This window comes from Cryptomeria japonica, chromosome 6 (assembly GCF_030272615.1).
Source record: "Cryptomeria japonica chromosome 6, Sugi_1.0, whole genome shotgun sequence".
NCBI lineage: Eukaryota > Viridiplantae > Streptophyta > Pinopsida > Cupressales > Cupressaceae > Cryptomeria > Cryptomeria japonica.
Window position 1 is genome coordinate 259,721,054 of NC_081410.1, and position 6,000 is coordinate 259,727,053.

The window sequence follows — 6,000 nt, forward strand, 5'->3', positions numbered from 1 at the left end:
AACACTTTGAACCACTTAATTCTAATGACGTTTTGTTTATGTTTTTTGATATTTTAGATTTGAACGTTATGATTTTCTTATTTTCATTTTAGATATGAATCTTATTATTTTTCATTGTTTTACCTTTTCTTCCTCTTTTGTTTGTATGTTGAGGCTTCAACCTAACCCTCATTTTTCACTAAGAACAAGCCTCAAACTCTATAGTTGCCTAAATTTGAACAATATACATTTTGGTTTGATGATGATTGATCACCAAATATATCTTTCACACTGTGTAATTATGCAAGCAAGTGGTACATCTCTAATGTAATTTTCACCCTTTGACCTCTTAGAGACTTTTTTACATGTATTAGATTCCTTCTTTGCCTTGTCATTTCATATCTAATTTTTTGAGTCAATGGATTGTTGGTTTTGTCAAATTTGGTAAAATTGTTTCCTTTATATAGCCAATAATTACAAAATCATCGTGGCAATTTTGTGATCATGGTAGTGGTTTCAATTTCATCACGATGGTCTCGTTATTGCCACAATACTTTCAATAACACCTTATTGCAAAAGCCAAAAGTTTTGTACAACTTTCTTATGTGAGTTGTAATGCACGAAAAAATCTACTTTCTTCATCATTTTCATTATTATAAAACTCCAATTTATGCTCAAAACCATAGCAATGCTCATTTATTTCCCCTCTTTATAGTTTTAAAACAATTTTTATTTTATTTCTAAAGATCCCAACATGTTTTCAAGTAATCCTTAGCAACCAAAAATTGCAATTTCTTCCTTTTAACCTTTACTTTATCATTTTTCTTCATTTTGACCTTGTTTAAAATCAATTTTACTTATATTGGATTTTAGAATCAATGATGGATGCATGTTTGCTTCTATTTGTTGATGCTTAGTAACATGTAGAGGAAATAAATATCTTTCTCATTTTTTCTCCTTATTTGCAATGCTTTACTACATGTGTGATTATGGTGTTTCCTTTATTTTATTTGAATTTTAATGTGTTTGTATGCTTTGGGCTAAATTTATTTTATTTTTGTGGATTTGAGATAACTTAGAGTAGTGTAAAGGTGTATTCAATTGATTCTTAGCCACTTAGATTGGTTTAGTTTAATCTTGTTTCAAATGTTACTTTATACTTGATTTTGTTTAGTCCATTTTCACCTTGACTTATTTGACATATATACAATAGTAATTATTACACATTCTCAATCCTAGGTTTACTATTGCATCCTACTCTATCAAAGTTACCTATAGCTATATTATAATCATGTGTCGTCTTAACAAACCTTAAAACATGTTATCATATGTTTTAAAAACTTTTTCAACCTTTACTATAGTGACCATCATACACTTGTGGTATTGGGATAATTGATTGATTCTTTCCATTATAAGGATCTCATACTTTATCTATATTGAATTTATTTATAAAACCATCTAGCTCCAAAGAGTTATTGTCCATGCTTAAAAATAGTGCAAAACTTTGTTATTGTCAAAGTTGGTGATTTCAACCTCACAAGCCATGAATCCTTTGCAAGCACGCCACCTATCATATAGAGAAATCAAGCAAAGATAACTTTCTTAGCACAATCTAAGAATTCTATATTGATTGCACAAAAATATATGATTGCAATGAATGAATCCTTATGAAAGGATGAAACCATGTATGAAAAACTTAATGCAAGATCAAATTAGCTAGTGTCAAGTGTCACAATCATAATGAATGAGACAACTTAAGATATTATTAGCCTAATTAACAAAAAAAAAAAGGCACATAATTTTAGCTTAAGTGAATAAAGTAAGTAAAGGACCTAATTACTTAAATAATTAGATATAATGTCCTAAATACTCCAATACGCCACCTTTAAGATTAACTAAGGGATAAGCTAAAGAGCTAACGATGAATACAAAAATGCAAGCATGAATGGGTCTCAACAACAAGGCTTGATTAGGTACCTATATACAAACCAATGCAACTCTCACAAACGAGGAAAAGGATAAAAAGCCAATGTGAGAAAAGGGTAAGTGCAAGAAGTTGTGTCCACTTTCTGGCCAAAAAGTGGAAGTTTTTTCCCTTTTTTTTTCAATTTCGTCCCATTTGACCTAAATATTTGAGGCATTTAAAGAATGAATCTTGAAACAATTCGGTAATAGAAAATGTAGTTCTCAAAGTCCACTTTCCAAATATGTAATTTATTTTAATACCCGGATCTTAAAAATGAAGTTTGAATAGGCATTACTAAAACCTATAGTTTAAAAGTCACTTTTCAGGACCATACCATGCCCGTGTACAGCAAGCATAATTTGACCTAAATGAAATTTTTTTTATAAATCCTTTTGGGAGAAGATCTATAACTCACTCAACTTTGATGAGAATTTTTTTTTGTAATTTTTTTCTCCATATTTTTTTTTTGTTAATTTTTTATTGGGCATAATCATTGTTTTGAAAAATTCTTGTGTGCGACAAGCATAATTTGACCTAAACTTAACATTTTTTAGTTTTTTTTTTTTAACTGTATATAATTGTCTCTAGTTTGATGCCATATAGTTTTTTTTTCCAAAAACTTAAAAACAAAAAAGTTATTAAAAAACAAAAAAAAAACCATGTTATTTCGAGTTTATAGACCTCTTTCATTAGTAATTATTTTAAAAATAAAAATATTGATCATTTTTTTTTTTAAATTACATATTTAGAATCTAGATAGTCTCTACTATAATGGGTTTTCATTGTTTAAAAAAATTCTGAAAATTTGGTGTTCAGATATATTTTTGAAGTCATTATTTTATATGAAGATTGATTTGGCCTTCAAGTTGCAGGTCAAACCAGGTCCAAGCCTAAGGGTCGGCTCTCCAAGCTATTTCCCAAGCTACAACCGAACCAAAGTTGAAATTTTTAGAAACGGGATCTCGTTTCATTTTTTTTTTAACAAACAAACAAACAAACTATATATACATCAAATATTAAATTTAAGTTTAAGTCATATTTCCCTTTGTCTTTTTCCTTTCTTATACTTTAAGTTATATTTTATGTATATATTAGCAGGATGTTTGAGAATGGTTTCAGATCTCTAAGAGTTATAATATATAGATTCTAGATTTTCAAAGATCTTATAAATTGTGACGTAATAGGACCTATAATGTCATAATACAACCTATTATGTCATAATAAGTCTCATTGGTACGTAATAGGTCCTAATGTGTCATAATAGGTCCTATTGTGACATAATACGACCTATTACGTCATAATAGGTCCTATTATGTCATGAGACCCCTCAAAAGGACCTATTATGACATTATACCTCTTAATAGGAACTATTATGACTTAAGACCCCTTAGTAAGACCTATTATGTCATAATAGGTCCTATAATGTCATAAGACCCCTTAAGAGGACATGTCATGTCATAATAGGTCCTATTATGTCATAAGACCCCTTAAGAGGATGTATTATTATATTATACCCCTTAGTAGGACCTATTGAAGGGTATTATGTCATAATAGGACTGATTATGACATAATAGTACCTATGATGACATAATAGGTCATATTATGTCATCATAGGTCCTATTATGACATCATAGGTCATATTATGTCATAAAATCCCTTAAGAGGAACTATTATTACTTTATACCCCTTAGTAGGACTTGTTAAGAGGTATTATGTCATAACAAAACCTATTGTGACATAATAAGACATATAATGTCATAATACGACCTATTATGTCATAATAGGTCCTTTTGTGAGATAATAGGTCCTTTTGTGTCATAGTACCCCTTAAGAGAACCTATTATGACATTATACCTCTTACTAGGACCTATTATGACATAAGACCCCTTAGTAGGACCTATTATGACATAATATGATCGATTATCATATAATAGGACCTATTATGTCATATAGGTCCTATAATGTCATAAGACCCCTTAAGAGAACCTGTTATGTCATAATTCATCCTATTATATTATAAGACCCCTTAAGAGGACCTGTTATAACATTATGCCCCTCAGTAGGACCCGTTAAAGGGTATTATGTCATAAAAAGACCAATTATGACATAATATGATCTATGATGATGTAATAGGTCCTATTATGTCATCGTAGGTCCTATTATGACATCATAGGTCATATTATGTCATAAAACCCCTTAAGAGGACCTATTATGACTTTATACCCCTTACTAGGACATGTTAAGGGGTATTATGTCATTATAGAACCTATTGCGATATAATAGGACCTATAATGTCACAATATAGCCTATTATGTCATAATAGGTCTCATTGTGACATAATAGGTCCTATTATGACATAATACGACTTATTATGTCATAATACGACCTATTATGTCATAAGACCCCTTAAGAGGACCTCTTATGACATAGGACCCTTTAGTAGGACCTATTATGACATATGTAGAGAAAGATAAGTTGGTTAGAAGAGAGAGATGGTATGTTTAGATTCTAGTTGAGGGGTATTATGTCACAACAGGACCTATTGTGACATAATGGGACCTATAATGTCATAATAGGACCTATTGTGACATAATAGGTCCTATTGTGACATAATAGGTCCTATTGTGACATAATATGACCTATTATGTCATAATAGGTCTTATTATGTCATAAGACCCCTTAAGAAGACCTATTATGACATTATACCTCTTACTAGGACCTATTATGACATAAGACCCCTTAGTAGAACCTATTATGACATAATATGATAGATTATCACATAATAGGACCCTATTATGTCATAAGACCCCTTAAGAGGACCTATTATGACATTATACCTCTTACTAGGACCTATTATGACATAAGATGGATCTTAGTAGGACCTATTATGACATAATAGGGTTTATTATCACATAATAGGACCTATTATGTAACAATAGGTCCTATAATGTCACAAGACCCCTTAAGAGGACCTGTCATGTCATAATAGGTCCTATTATGTCATAAGACCCCTTAAGGGGACCTATTATGACATTATACCCCTTACTAGGACCCGTTAAAGGGTATTATGTCATAATAGGACTAATAATGACATAATAGGATCTATGATGATATAATAGGTCCTATTATGTCATCATAGGTCCTATTATGACATAATAGGTCATATTATGTCAAAAAACCCCTTAAGAGGACCTATTATGACTTTATACCCCTTAATAGGACTTGTTAATGGGTATTATGTCATAATAGGACCTATTGTGACATAATAGGACCTATAATGTCATAATATGACCTATTATGTCATAATAAGTCCCATTGTGACATAATAGGTCCTATTATGACATAATGCGACCTATTATGTCATAATACGACCTATTATATCACAAGACCCCTTAAGAGAACCTATTATGACATTATACCTCTTACTAGGACCTATTATGACATAAGACCCCTTAGTAGGACCTATTATGACATATGTAGAGAAAGATAAGTTGGTTGAGAGAGAGAGATGGTACTTTTAGAGAGTTAAGGGATATTATGTCATAATAGGACCTATTGTGACATAATATGACCTATAATGTCATAATAGGACCTATTGTGACATAATATGACCTATAATGTCATAATAGGTCACATTGTGACACAATAGGATGTATTATGTCACAATAGGACTTATTATGTCATAATAGGACCTATAATGTCATAATATGACTTATTATGTCATAATATGACTTATTATGTCATAATAGGTCACATTGTGACATAATAGGACCTATTGTGACATAATAGGTCCTATTGTGACATAATACGACCTATTATGTCATAATAGTGTCCTATAATGTCATAAGACCCCTTAACAGGACCTATTATGACATAAGACCCCTTAGTAGGATCTATTATGACATAATAAGATCGATTATCACATATTAGGACCTATTGTGTCATAATAGGTCCTATAATGTCATAAGACCCCTTAAGATGACTTAACATTATACCCCTTTGTAGGACCCGTTAAAGGGTATCATGTCATAATAAGACTAATAATGACATAATAA